A 15,687-nucleotide genomic window follows, 5' to 3' on the forward strand; every position below is an offset into this window, starting at 1 on the left:
GGCGGCAGCAGGAGGCCCCATTAGCTAAAGTGGTGCTTCAGGTTAAGAACAGTTTCAGGTTAAGAATGGACCTCCAGAACGAATTAAGTACTTAACCTGAGGTACCACTGTACAGTATTACACCTCACCACTGATTACTGCTGGAAGTATAACGGCAAATGTGCCCAGAATCCTGTTTTGGTTTTCTGGAGAGGGGATCACTCTTGGCTGGAGGTATTATACTTTTATGTTGAATGTGATTTACTTAACCAGAAAGAGTTCCACAACTAGTTCCAAGCATCCATGAGAAACCAGCATTAAAAGTTTTTAAAACTGTTTTTAACATTGTGTTTTAATTGTTGCAACCCCTCTTGAGACCTTACGGTGAATGGTAGGATGATGATGAAGAAGAAGAAGATAGTGCAAATATCTCTTGAATTCACAGCAACTATTTCTGCTGTTCTCAACATTTTTATTTAGCATATTCTTATCAAATGCACCATTCACCCATATCCCATGTTTCCTGCAAGGGAATATGGGACAAGCCACGTGCTCCGCAAAGAACGATCCAAGCTGACCCGATGAAGATCTTGATGGAAAAGGAGCAGTGCTGGCTGCCTTTTATGGAGTGGACCTGAGTGAAGACTGCAGCCTTCAGGTCAGCTCCTCAAGCTTCGTGCTCAAGGCTGCCATGAATAGGCTGAATTTGAACAGTGGGCCTGTCGGTTGCCCACGATGCTTTGCGTCGGCCAGGAGGATGCAGCAATGACTGAATACCAAATGGCAAGGCTACGTGGGGCTCAGGAGGCGCTGCAGTGGGTCGCAACAGCTGCTCACCCTGGAATTGAGTAAGTGGCCATTATTCTCCCCGCCTGCCCCCTGGGGTGGTCCCAAATGCTGCCAGTTGCCCATTTTGCAGCTGTATCACCTGAAGAACTGCTAGTTAGAAACCCTTTAAATGTTAATCATTGTCCTACTTGCAATTTTTTTTTTTTGCAAAATGGTCTGTCCCCTGTAGTGTTTGACTACAGACATACTGTTTTACGTAATGTTACTTTTCTTTGTGGATTGGGTGTTTGTAGGTATCTTCCACGTATGCATATGTGTGTGGCAATTAAACAGTCTGTAAATGGAAGAAGCAAACAAGCAAACAAATAAATAACTGTCCCAATGCCCATAACAATTAATTCTAGATAACTGGAGAGAAAAGAAAAGTTATTTCCAACTATCTTTTAATTGTTAAGCTCCTCAGAGCATGGAGACTTTTCTTTTAGCCACAGATAATGTCACAGGACCTTGTGTAAAAACACACAAAGCGTGACCCAGCCAGAATTAAATAGATATTTAAGTCCCATTGAGTTCAGCATATATTGAACTCGCTTTCTTGCTGAAATCAGTGGGGCTTTAGTGGTGCTCCCAGTTACCTGAGAGTCTGCCCATGGAGGTCAATGGGACTTGCCTTTGAGTAGGCCTGCACAGGATTGCACAGTGTATGCATTTATCCAGCTCTTTCCCACATATGTTTATTACTTTATGGGCTGCTGAAACTGGTAATGAACTGATGTTACATCTGCCTATTAATCCACTTAGCATGAGCCACTATACTTCTCATCTTTGGAGAGTGATCCCCAAATAACAATGACAGCATGAGTAATGTTTGCACGAAGGCAGAGGGCTACTTGAAACAGGTTGGCAGCTAAAGTGCAGCAGGCACAAAGAGGAAGATTAATGTCTGGCATTTATAAAATGTTGATTGTGGTCATCATGTCCTTGCTAAGGTAATATAGAGCCCTCCGCCAATTAGGCCATATTCATTTAAGCTGGGTGGCGGTTGAGGGTATTCAGCTAGCAATTTGAGTTTGAGGGACATTAAATCCAGAACACCAGATTATATTTTCATTGCTGTTGTTACTGCTGCTGCTTCGCTGGTCTCCTGAATCAGGGGGAGTCAAATGGCTGGAATAAGAAACAGGTCCATATGAAATCACTTGTCCCTGGCAGCGTCATTTTGGAGGCACCTTCAGAATTGTACAAAATTGGTTTCCACAGCCCAGCTGCATCTTTACAAAAAACTCAGCCAGGTGTGGAGTTCAAATCTGTGACCTTCACATGTTCATGCAGCTTAACAACTGCAGATTGCTCTGCTGAACAGAGCTCTTGGACTAAGAAGTCTGGGTCATGTTGCCTCCAGTGACAAAATGCATGATTTTGTCTGTGTGTGTGTGTATTTGTCTGTTTTGATAAGGGCTGGCTCACACTTTATGTCACAAAGAACACACAATGTGCCTCAAAAAACAAAGCACACTGGAGTGTTTCTTAGTTGACTTTGCCATTCATTGGTGGTATGGGTAAAGCTGTTTTTTGTTGTCTGTTGCCCTAAATATGGCTTGCATTTTTTTTATGGGGTGCAATAGGTTCAAATGGACAATTGTGAACTCGCAGAGTGCAGAGGGTTGAGGATTGGACTAGGGCCTGGGTTCAAATCCCCACTCAGCCACCACCAAACTTAATAAATAAGTAAAACCAGGCAAACTTTAGTATAAATGAACCTATTAATAACCCAGATAATGTCAAACCAAACATAGGAAAGTGAAATAATAAAAGATAACCAATGGTCACCAAATACGCAGAGCCCTTTAGAACTGCTACATGGAAGCTGCCTCCCACCTATTGGTGGAGAATAAGGTAAGACGCCAGTTCTCTGAACCTCATATGGGAACAATGATCACTGAGGAACATAGTCCCTACTCTGCTCACTAGATGCCCATAGGAGATATAGTAAATGCATTCTCACAGAAAGTTTTTATTGTGACCAAATGAATGCCCAGTAGGGTTTCCCTTTTATCTGCAAGGAAAGGGTTTTTACAAGCCTTGTTGCTAACAAATGGCTAGATGGTTCTCTCCCCTACACTTCCAGTAAATTATTGTTAAATGTAAAGAGAGTGTAATAGAGCAGATATAATGTTGAAAATTCTGGTTTTTTATCTTGATGGAGTCACAATTTGACTTGACATAACAGGCCACATTACCCCCACACAACTGGAATGAAGCCATTGCAGCTGCTTACTTCTTATATTAAAATGGCCGACATTTTCTTAATGAGATTGACATATAAATGACCGTGGCCTCTCATTGTTTCCAAGCCACAGACCTCCCTGATGGAAAGTAGCCACCATTTAACTAATGTTTTTGTCACAAAACCTTTCATCCATTGCATCTGCTAATGTGTGATATGGCCTCTTGAAATGTGTGAAAAATTAGGAAACAGCCAAACACCTATGGAACCCTTGCCAACCATTCACAAATGACAATGCCATTAAACTCTAAAGTGCACTTCAAAAGATGTTTATTTCTTGCCATGGTAATTTTATCCATTTTTAATTAACTGAGAAAGCAGCATGACTTCTGGGACTGTGGCAGAAAGGGTGTGTGTTCTGTGAATATTTTTGGCAGCATCAAAAAAGTCTCCCTGGTACTTTGGGGTGGTGTTTAGGTTTACACCAAAAAGGAGCAAAAAAGTGTTCATTCATGCAAAGTGATCATTCAGGGGATGGATGCAAGACAGCATTGACGTCCGTTGCAATTGGCTTTGCTTGCCGTCAGTGGCACCATAACATATCCAGATCTCATTGGCTAAGTAAATATTATGTAATTCTCATGTCCAGTCCTTGATCCCTGATTGGCCAGCATCACTTTAGGGAGGAGAAAAAAACTTCTAATCCAGGGAGGAGGGATGGTGTTGAAGTAGCAGCAGAGAGGAGAATTTATTTGCTTGCTTACAATATTTGTACACCACCCAGTCGAATGTTCACAGTAAGATTTTAAAAAGTAAAGCACCAACCACTATATACATCCAAGACAAATAAAATTATTGGCAGAAAAACATTACTATAGCCAAGCAAAAAGCACCTAAAGATAATAAATTCACAAGCTTAAAACACAGGGTGCCACCACTCATAATGTCCTCACTGTTTATTTGTTTCCACAGTTTGTCTTCCTCATGATGACTATATAGCGCTCTCTCTCTCTCTCTCTCTCTCTCTCTCTCTCTCTCTCTCTCTCTCTCTCTCTCACACACACACACACACACACACACAAACCATATGTAAAGCGGTTCATCCAACCCCAGACTTTACACATCAAGCCTATAATTTAAAAATTGTCAGTGTTTATTTTTTTTTACTAGCAAATTCAGGCTTATCTATACATGCCATTCTACACTTGGTGACTGGTAGACTGGTAGTGCTAGTCTACATATATGTGGCAGAGTGAAGTGGCATTGCTGAGATAGTGGAGTCGATTTGACCATTTCAGACTGCAGGTGGGGGGGATATCAGCTTTGAGTGTTTATGCATATAAAAAGCTGTCTTACGAGAAGAAAACCAGCACAACAGGGTCTAGGACTAGCCTGTTCTTGGCTATGTGTGTTAGTTTGTTGCAGGCATTTTTTATTTTTGTGTTTTTCAAAAGAATGTGCCTGCCCCAGAACCCTCTGTCAGAGAATCACCAAAAGCCAGTCAAATGCCTCAGGGCTCTATCACCTCATCCTCGTGAAATTCTTGCTGTGAGGAATTTGTTTCTAAATGGGAGGTTTTCAAAGAATATCTGAAAAATAAATATAGTAGTTTAAATTCTGTTGCAGCATTCGAGGAACTTCAGTAAAAGTTGCTAGGTAGATAGAAGAAATTAGATTTATTGAAAATAAGTTTAATTATGAAAAAAACGTGTATTGGCAATAAGTAATATGAATTTGAAATATGGAACAGACGGGAAGTTGGGTCTTTGGTGTTGAGATCAATGGATGTTTTGTTGTTTGCCGAGAGAGTTATGTGTCTATGGTTATTTTTGTAATTTGTGTGTAATTTGGTATTTGTGTTTTTTGTGTGTTTTTTTCCTTGTTGTATTAATAAATAAATTTTTAAATTAAAAAAAAGAAAGAAATTCTTGCTGTGTATATACTGAACATGACCGAAAATCTGTTGCCATGGAAAGGTATTGTGTTTGAGGGTGAAAGAAAACCTTTTGTTGGTGGTGTTATACTCACACTATTGTTCTACTCACACAATTGCTTCTTGTTACAGTCACCAAGCAATGCTGTGATGTACATATATGAGCCATCCTTTAGAAGCTGAGTGTTCATGTCTTATTCCCCATATCATAGAGGCTATATGCCTGCACACTGGTTGTCAGTTTCTCTCTGGGCCTTATGTTAATGTTTAAAGCCCTAAATGACCTAAGCCCCAGATAACCAAGAGATAGCCTCCTTTCCTACAAACCCTCTTGGGTACTATGATAAGCAGAGGCGGCCCTATTGGTAGTTCCAGTGAACTCAAGAGTTGATGGCCTAGAAGAGGACATTCTCCATGGCAGCCCTTAAGTTGTGGAAATCCCTCCTCACGGACAGAGGAGGCACTTCACTGTACAGCTTTCAATGAATGCTGAAGATGCACTTCATTACCCTGGCCTTTTGACACATGAAATGTGTGTTTTCAGGATCCCACCCAATTCCTGTCACTGTAATTTGCTTTAAATGTTTTAAATACTGAATTTTAAATTGTTGTAACCTGACCTGGGATCTGCTTGTGATTGTTGTTGTTTTATTTTCATATAGACAGAGGAGGGGGAATCTCTGACCCATAGCCTAATTAGGTCCCTCAGGCCTCTGAATTTAACCTATGGTGCCATTTTGGAAAAACCACACCCACCCATCAGTCATATGCATTAATCTAAGCATTAAGGTTAGAGATACATTAAGGTTGGTGCTAAGTACCACAGTGCTAAGAGCAAAGAAAAGCTTCTGCCTTCTCTTTAAAAGGCAGCCAACAGAGGCTTAATCTAAGTGCTTCAAACATCTAAGTCTTTGCTTCTGTGGTGGCGGGTGATTGACATATGCTCACCAACTAAAAATGGCCATGGAGTGTGGGTCATTCTAGATCTGGCTTTAGCCTGAAAAAGGCTTCCCACCCCTGTTTTAGACCGTGATAAACAATATTTGTTCCCATGATACAGTTCTATGTTCTACTTCAGTATAGATGAAACAAATTAGGCAGGAAGGATTCAGGAAGACATATTATGATTCTCTGTGTATATATATTTTCACCTGCCTTGGGTACCCTGCCTTGGACATTGTGATAGAAGGCTTCCCTTTTCAGCTTGAAGCCTAATTCCCTAGAGCCATATAAAATCTTCCTACAAGGCCTATGAAGGAGTTATGGGGAAATAAAATGGAATTTATCAGCTCTGCAATAATCTAGGTTTTAATTGACTTCAACTGCTGCAAAATTTCTTATTTCTAAAATAAGGAAAAAGTAGAAAGTCAGGGGGTCTTAAATTTTGTGCTAATAATTCTTGGTGAAAGAAATGAATCACCCTAAACAAGATATCCGCATTTAGCCATCTTAATCTATCACTAATATACATTTTCCCTGAGAGGCAGTGAGTTTTTTCAAGGTAGTAAAAAGTAATATTTTATATACTCCTTCCCCCCCTCCAATTTGATTTAATTGCAAAAATGATGCAAAAATTAGGATTTTCTTGCCATGTTCTGTACTTCTAGGAATATGATGATGGGTTGATTCTCCAAAGCTTTTCTTATATTGATTACTAGTTCTCTTTACAAGGGCATAACAAGAGCAGCTGTAATAATATCTCTATAGAGTAACCATGCACCAGTAAAGTGAATGATGTGTCTCATTCCCACGTCAACGTTACTAACCACCAGAATGTGGGAGAAATCCTCAACATTTGGGCGTCCCGGTCAGGTGTTACCAGGGGGCTGTAAGACTGGACTTTGGGGGAAGCATTTTTCACACCACTTTTCTTGTCTGCAATTCAAACCTTGTAGATGATTATTGACAAAAGATTCCCCTGCACTTCTTCTAAGAAGGTCGAAATATACAACCCACCCCAACCCCCAGGTGGTGGTGGTTGTTTTGGCTACTCCTGCGAAATATTTTTGGGCTTCCAGCGACGATGACTCAGCTGTTTTGTCAAAGCTCTGAGCCATGTTGGTGCCCCATGTATGCCTGCTCCTATTTTCGAAAATCAGGAATAAAGACAAGGATTAGATTACCAAAATGCTACAGAGAGCAATTCTGAATACAGTGGTACCTCGGGTTACATACGCTTCAGGTTACATATGCTTTAGGTTACAGACTCCACTAACCCAGAAATAGTACCTTGGGTTAAGAACTTTGCTTCAGGATGAGAACAGAAATTGTGCTCCGGCGGTGCGGCGGCAGCAGAAGGCCCCATTAGCTTAAGTAGTGCTTCAGGTTAAGAACAGTTTCAGGTTAAGAACGGACCTCCAGAACGAATTAAGTACTTAACCTGAGGTACCACTACACAGTATTACACCTCACCACTGATTACTGCTGGAAGTATAGAGGCAAATGTGCCCAGAGGGGATCACTCTTGGCTGGAGGTATTATACTTTTATGTTGAATGTGATTTACTTAACCAGAAAGAGTTCCACAACTAGTTCCGAGCATCCATGAGAAACCAGCATTAAAAGTTTTTAAAACTGTTTTTAACATTGTGTTTTAATTGTTGCAACCCCTCTTGAGACCTTATGGTGAATGGTAGGACGATGAAGAAGAAGAAGAAGAAGGTGCAAATATCTCTTGAATTCACAGCAACTATTTCTGCTGTTCTCAACATTTTTATTTAGGATATTCTTATCAAATGCACCATTCACCCATATCCCATGTTTCCTGCAAGGGAATATGGGACAAAGTAAAGGCAAAATCCTTCAAAGTACAAATTGCCCTGCTTTGCATGTCATGTCACAACAAGTCCTAGTCTAAAATGAAGTACGGCTTAATTTGAACAAGCAGTGAACTAGCTCACTGTGCTCAAGTTATACTTGCCCTACTCTTCCCTTTACCAAGCTTGGAAGGGGGGGGGCAAACCATAGTGCTGTCCTAGTATGACATATAAGCCAGCACTCATGGTTTGTGGGGTGTCACTAATGCCACAGTCCCCCAGCTAATTTGGGGAGTAGGGAAGGGAGCAGGTTAGGGCTCAGGGGCTAAATCACAGGGTATCTGGGTCTCATCGCATTTCTGATAGTGTCACTGGGAGTAAAATGGGACCCCAGAAGCACGTTTCAGCTGAGCCCATCCCTAACTGAATGAGTGGAATTTGCACATCGCTGACTGCTGCTACCAGAACAGAGGTGCTTTAACTCTGCAGAAAACAGCTCAATATGTTCAAAGCAGTGCTTAAGCCTGGCATAAACGGTTGCACTTTTATGGATCCCAAGAGAGGGGCACCTCATGAAAAGTTTGACCCTAAAAGTCAGCAGAACCAGCAGTTGCAATTACTGCAAGTAAACCACACTCTCTCAAAAGGATTACTTTCTGTTTTGGTGCCATATACATTATGGCCCTGCTTGTAATGGCTGGCCCTTGAAAAACAAAAATTTCTAACTTACACTGCAGATAATTACAGCGAGGGAAGTGTGGCTCTAAATATGCTAATGAAGTTGGAATTTGTTTGTTGGAAAAATAGGTGGATCACAGTCCTTTAATGTGTAATTGAGGGTTTGCTGTGATATTCATAGCGTTTTATTATCTTGAATAGAAATCTTTTGGAGCAACCTGCCTCGAACATGGAAACTGTTTTTAAACTGATATAATTAGGTTGCTCAGCATTAACAGTTAATTATCACATTAATAAATAGCTTTACTCTGCTTCTACTCCCAACCATGGCAAAGTGGTATGATTATGCATACATTGCTTTTGGGCAACGTAATTGTCCTTAAAGGAAATCATTACAATTTAAATGAAATGGGGAGATACTGGTTAGGGAAGGCTGGAGGGCATGCATAGCATATACTAAACAAGGAACTGTAATTTCCCCAAATCACATCTTTCCAGTAATTTCACATCACAGGGCTATGTCTGTTTTGTTAGAGAGAAACTGGCTCATTTTTGCTTTGCAATTTTACAAGGGCATCGCTTACCCAAGGACACAAAAGCAAATGTAGTTTAACAGCATCCAATTGCTTCGGCTGGGCTGGCAACTGTTTCCAAGGTTATTACTCTCAAAGTTTAGAATTACCAGCAGTACATGTTTTTGAACCCTCAGGAACATACTGTTTTGAGCCATGCTGTCCTGTCCTGCTTTGAGCCTCTCTTTAACATTGGGACAGGCTCTTCACTCACTAACAATAAATACTAATTCAAGTGTCATCGGCGAGGTAGCTCACCTAGGCAATTTTGGATGTTCAGCAAAACATTCACCTGCAGGGTAGGTGGAGGTGATGCAACTGGTTTGAGCTGTGGGCCAAGAGACCTGAAACAATGAATTTGGGAAATCGTCAAGACATCTAATAAATATGACTGGATGTGATTTGTCTATGGATCCTTCGATCCTATTCTTGGGCTGTTTAAAAGATGTGGTGTTGGAAGTTGATTTGGAATTTGTTTTTAATATACTATTAAGATTAAAGTTGCATATAGCTGGAAATTAACCAAAACTCCTATGGAAATAGACCTTCTGTGGAAGATTTGAGACTTTAAAGAGATGAAGATGTTAACCAATCTGTTCTGAATTCAAAATGGTCAGTCATGTTTGATGCTAAATGGGAACTATTTCTTAACTGTTGGAAGAAGACAATTTTCTTCTCTTCAGCCTAACTCCAAGGATTCTTTTTGTATTCTCTCCCAGTATGCAACTGGGAGCCCTCCACAGCTTGCAATGCATGCCAAAACAGGGTTCTCATGCTGCTGCAGCCAACTGCAAACCTCTCTTTCGAAAACTGTGTTGTCTTCTTTTTATTATTATCTTCTATCACAAATTACAAATCTCATTCCAGCTGGCCAAGCAAGATAGGTAACATACATTTGAACAACCAAGTTGTAAAGCCAGGTCTGGCTCCAGGTTTAAAGAAACCCTAAAGAAAGTGCCTCTGGTGAACTCCAGCAAAGGCTAGCAAACCACCACTTCAAGATTCAGGATAGCAGCAGTTAAGCTCTTATGGAACTACGGTAGTTGTAATGGAGAGCTCACCCACACTTACCTTTCACCCCACACTTTCTAGACGCCAGGTCCGCACTTTCCCTGGTCCATGTCTAAGTGCCCCCCTGCGCTTTCCCCAGGAAACCTGATTGTAGCAAACAGTAATTTGGGGGTTTCACAGGATGTTGTTTGCTTGGATTCAACAGTAAATAGAGGGTTTTCCTGGGGGAAGCTTGGGAGGGGGTGGAGTGGGAAATGCTCAGACATGGACCTGTGCCTAGAAATGCAGAACCAAGATAAGTGTGGCTGAGTCTGGGTCTTCCTGCAACCAACTGCCTCTTAAATCTTTAATTCACACAGGAAGAGAGTGGCTTCTAGTCTTAGTCTCTGTTCTGTGCTCCCATTGCTCTGTGTACTCAGAGTGAAACAAATCCTTATTTTTCCTACTTACAGAGGGTGGCAGGAGGAGACACAATGGTCCCAAACCGTTTGTTAGTTAACATATTAAAACAGTTAAAATGAAGCATATGTTGGCACACCACCAGATGAGCAAATTAGGCTCTTCCAAAGTGATGCATCCTGAGTTCCTTTCAATAACAGTGCACTGCCAGCCTCCACCGCTTAGTGGTTTCTGTTTTATCCTGCAAAGGCTTTACGTTTAATTAGCAAAGTTACTTTCTGAGGAGTTGTCCTTCTACCTGAATACACGACCTTTTCAGTTAATGGGTGTTCTAACTAAAACATCTGTCAGTACTTTCCACTGCTTCTCTCAAATGTAGGATTTGATTTACATGGCTATCCTGCAACCATAAGTCTACATTTTATTGATTGGACATTTGATGGCAGATCTGGGTCTGAAAATGCATGTCACTGTAAATATGCTGGTGTTTCATAATAGCAACACTCAGATGATCTCCGGACAGCTGAGTTGCCACTGTTTAAAAGGAAGCAGAGGGGGGAGGCAGCAAGGATGTTGGTGCAGTGCAAACACACTGGCAGAATTGCTGGATTAGCTCCACCCAGCACACCGTGCTGACCTCTCCACCATCTCCTTTCTTCTTTCCCAGTAACAGAAACTATAAGTGGGAACTTCAGCTAAAACAAACACTTGAGGATGGGGAAAACACAGTGAATTGGCAGATAGGGAAAAGGATAAGTACCCTCCCCTCTCCACTTTTTTATGTTTAGCAGAATCCTTTTGCTCCTAAATATCTAGTTCTATCCCTTGGATGTGCCCCATGCCCTGATATGTCTGTGTTTTAAATCTTGCACTCTCTGGGGAGAGAGAATTCATAATTTGGAAACATTCCCTTACATGCGACATGTGTGAAGCGTATTAAGGCAATAGTCATTTGATAACATACTCAAAATTCACTGGGGCCTGTCAGATTAGAGAAAGCTTTGTACCAGCTGGTTAGTCACTCTCTAAGATTAAAGTCGTGCTTTTAAAATCACAGTTTTCATTCCTTGTTGTCTGCATTCATGGATACGAGAAACATTACCCTCTGCACACATTCTCACACTTAAGTGCAGAAAGCTTTTTTCCTTCTGCATCATATTTTCAAGCCTTTAAAATGATTTACGTTGCGTCATTTGGTTTAATCTCCTTGCTTTCATTTGAACTGTGGAGTTTGAAATATCTAGCCTTTTCTTTGATTGGGAATTAATGAATGCTTTACACAGCCTTAAATTGCTCTTTAGTTTTAAGTGACTGACTCATGTTAAAACCAAGGTTTCTTTTCCCTTTTCCCCTTTTCCTTTCTTAAAAACGTGTGGGTGTTCATTATTTTCAAATTAATTAGTCCACAGCTGAAGGTTAACTTTATTAATGGATAGTTTTGTAGCCAATCTATAATGCTCAACAGTTTTTCTTTTCCTTAAAGCAAAAGTGCTTTGATTCCCCCTCCGCTGCAACAATGAAGCAATAAACAAGAAAGCCTTCTCAAAAGAAGTCAGCACTTCGTGTGGAATTTCTGGTACATGTATCTTCTTTTAGATAAAAGTTTATCAAAAGGTTGGTTCATCATGTGGAGACTTCTTGAAATATTGTCTGCAAGCAATACTGTCAACTCACTTACTTCCCCCAATAGCTTGGCATTTTTAAAATGTTACATTTTATTTTGCTTTTAGGACAGTTTTCAGATAAGAAGTAGTACAATTTAGGTCAAAGTAGCCAATGTGTGGTGCCCTCCAGTCAGATGTTGTGGACTATAATTCCATCAAGCCCAACCAGGAATGTCCAAAATGTCCAGAAGGCACCATGTTGTCTATCTCCCCACCCCCAGCTGAGCCTTATTTCTGGCTCTGGCTCAAGCCCAGCCAAAATGCAATTTTCAAAAAATTAAATAATTTGGCAATTCTGGCAATTTCCATGGCATAACATCCAGCAGTGCTTTTCATTGATGTCTGATGCCCAAATTAGATGTTTGCTTCATACATAGTATTTTTCCGTTGCTTGGTCCCAGCTCCTAGCAGAACCTAGCAGTTCAAAAGCATGAAGTGCAAGTAGATAAATAGGTACCGCTCTGGCAGGAAGGTAAACGGTGTTTCCATGCACTGCTCTGGTTTGCCAGAAGTGGCTTAGTCATGGTGGCCACATGACTAGGAAGCTGTACGCCAGCTCCCTTGGCCAATAAAGTGAGATGAGCGCTGTAACCCCAGAGTCATCCGCGACTGGACCTAACGGTCAGGGGTCACTTTACCTTTACCTTATCTTGCTATATAATATTTTTGCAACAAAAAGGTTGTCATGCTGCAGTTTGCATGGATATCTACTGATGGCCAGTCAGGCTGCAGCATTGTAAAAGCAGGCAGAGCAAGTGAGCAAAGCGGGCAGAGGCACAAGTGAGCAGGTTGGCAAGTCAAGTAGGTGGGCAGGTGGGTGGCTCAGGCCTTCCCATGTTCCTCCTGTTGTCACTGCTGCTGCCACCAACCACCTGCCCCCTTGCTTGCTCACTCCCATGCACACACAACAGGGCGAGCCAAGCCTGGGGTCTGAGCAGGCCTCCACACAGTCATCATCATTGTTGTTCATTGTCATGGGTTGAAGTCTTTCTACCCCTTCAGTATTTCAAAATGCACTCTTCTTCTGTTGGTGGCAGGAGAGCAGGGCATAGAATCACCCCTGTAAGTAACAGTGTCTGGAGGATGTTGGGAGCTGGGGGAGCTGCTGAGGAAGAGGAGGTGTTTTGGGCAATCGGGGGAGGGGAAGGGAGCAGAAGGGGGAAGGGAGGGGAAGGCTTGCAGATGTGGAGTGTGGAGTTTGGGGCACATGGCTGGGGAAGTGGGGACTTTGGGGTGAAGTGGGCAGAAGGGGATTGAGAATGTGGGGATGGTTAGGTGGGGATGGGGGCGGGGTAAAGTAGCAGAGAGCAGATGGGCTTGAAGGAGCTGTGGAGGATGGAACTGGGACGGTACGGGGGGGGGGTTGACAAGGGGTGTTAGCAAACAGTGTGAATTGGGTGGAAGTTCCTAGGTTTTTTATAAAACTTTTCTTTAATCTACTGTTTTGTTTTGTTTTGTTTTGTGTGCCTGTGTTTAGGGTGAGTAAACTTGAAAGGGTGAAGAGAGAGCTAATCTTCTGGTGTGCTTTGAAGTTTGCATACACACACACACACACACACACACATATATATGTGTGTGTGTGTGTGTGTATATATATTATATATATATATACTGCTCTGTTCCAGTAACAAGAAGCCGAAAGCACCAGCCTGAAGATGACGAGTGAGACCTCGTCGAAACGTCGCCTAGACACCCCAACTTTTACACGGGAAGACACCCGAGGACACCAAAACCTGCATTCCTGTACCCGTGAAAATCTACGAAAGCAAATATTATATATATATATATATATATATATATATATATATATATATATATGTATATGTATGTATGTACGCACACTCACATACACTGTATACATGTATCAGAGCCATTCTATCAGTGACATTCATTATCACTAGCTATTATTGGTACTTGCAAGCCTATTATTTCCTGCTGGCATTAGGAACTGCGACCTTACCTTGTGCTTCAGAGAGCCTTCTTTTTGTGTCTGTCTGGAAAGGGTGATAATCAAGGCAAGTGCTGAGGGGCTGTGCCAGTTACAGCTGGCACAAGCTGAGGGGGATCAAGACCTTACTATTAAAGGGCTGCTATCGCTGAGGGAGGATGTCAGCCAAACTGAGTTCAGAGTATCCATTTCAAACATAAAAGAGGCCCCCTGACTGTACAGTGGTAATCAAAGTAATGCGTACATTGTGCTTCTTAATGATATAGCGTTAGGTGCCTATGGAGATGTATAAACATGGTCTCGGGGCTCAAAACAGAGTTCAGGGACATCATTTCAGATTTCTGTAAAGCAGGGCAGAGAGATTTGAAGAGGAGCAGATTTTCAGAACAAATTAACTTGTCCCAATGGTTATAGAAATGTTAATCAACTTAGGCCAGACAGGCATTCATTTTAAACAAAAACATGTGAGTTTTGACATGCATAATCTTAGTTGAAATTGTAGTGTTAGAAGGAGACCTCAAAAATAATCAAGTCCAGCTCCCAGGCCAATGGAGAAAATCCAGCAGAACAGCTCCCTGATGAACTAGGTGGCCATTCAAATTCTGCTAAAAATCTCTTATGAGGTCCACCACCTTTCAGTTCCACATTCAGGCAAATTGTACCACCAGGAAATTCTTTTCAATGTTTAGTTTAGAATCCTTGGTCTTAGATCCTTGGATCCTATCCTCTGGCCCAACAGAAAACACATCTGCTTAATAAAATATGTCAGAGCCTTTCAAATATATAAAGGTTTTGGAGTATTCTCAAATGTAATTGTCTCTTATCCGGGCTAAATTGTACCAAATATCTCCAGACTTTATCTACAGGACTTGTCCAGACTTTTCCTCATCTTTAGTGATGAACATGTTCCAGCTTGTCAATATCCTTCTATGGTGCCCAGAACTGACATTGGTCAGGTGAGAAGATCTGACCTAAGTAAAATAGAGTGGTCCCATTACTTACTATGAGCTGAACTTCAATGATGAAACCTAGAATTGCATCAGACTTTTAAGCTGCCACATCACACTGATGACATAGTTAAAGTATGCTACTCACTCTCACAGGAGGCAGTCACCAACTTTGATGGCTTTAAAAGAGGATTAGAGGAGCCTGGAGCAGAGCCAAACACAGCGGCCACACAGCTTCAGTGGCCGGTGGCTCCTCCTCTATCTCCTCTTGGCACCGCCATTGGTGGGAGGCTGCTTTGACCCTCCCCCCCTCTTTTCCAATGTACTACCAAGCCAAGCCCCAAGCCAGTGTAAATTTACCTCTGTTGAAATTCATTTTGTTTTGGCCCAGGTTCTGTCAAGAATTCTCCTTTGTTCTCTGGTATCATCTGCAAATTTGACAATAACTCCTTCCACTCCTTTGTCTAAGTCATTTATATAGACATCGAGCCCAGGACAGAACTCTGCAGTATTCCACTTGTCATTTTTCTCCAATGTCATGAAGAGCCGTTGATGAGTTCTCTTTGGGTATGGTCTATTAGCCAGCTACAAATCCAATTAACAGTAGCATTGTCTAGCACACTTTTACCAGCTTGCCAACAATAATACCGTGGGAGATTTTGCTGAAAGCTGTGCTGAAATCAATATAATACTGTGTCCACAGCAGTCCCCTGATCTTGTTGGCATTCGTCTGTCTCAAGAGACAATGGAGTTTGCCTCAGGGGGTGAAACCAAACCCACTGTTA

This window comes from Podarcis melisellensis (assembly GCF_964234715.1).
Source record: "Podarcis melisellensis genome assembly, chromosome: 4".
Taxonomy (NCBI): domain Eukaryota; kingdom Metazoa; phylum Chordata; class Lepidosauria; order Squamata; family Lacertidae; genus Podarcis; species Podarcis melisellensis.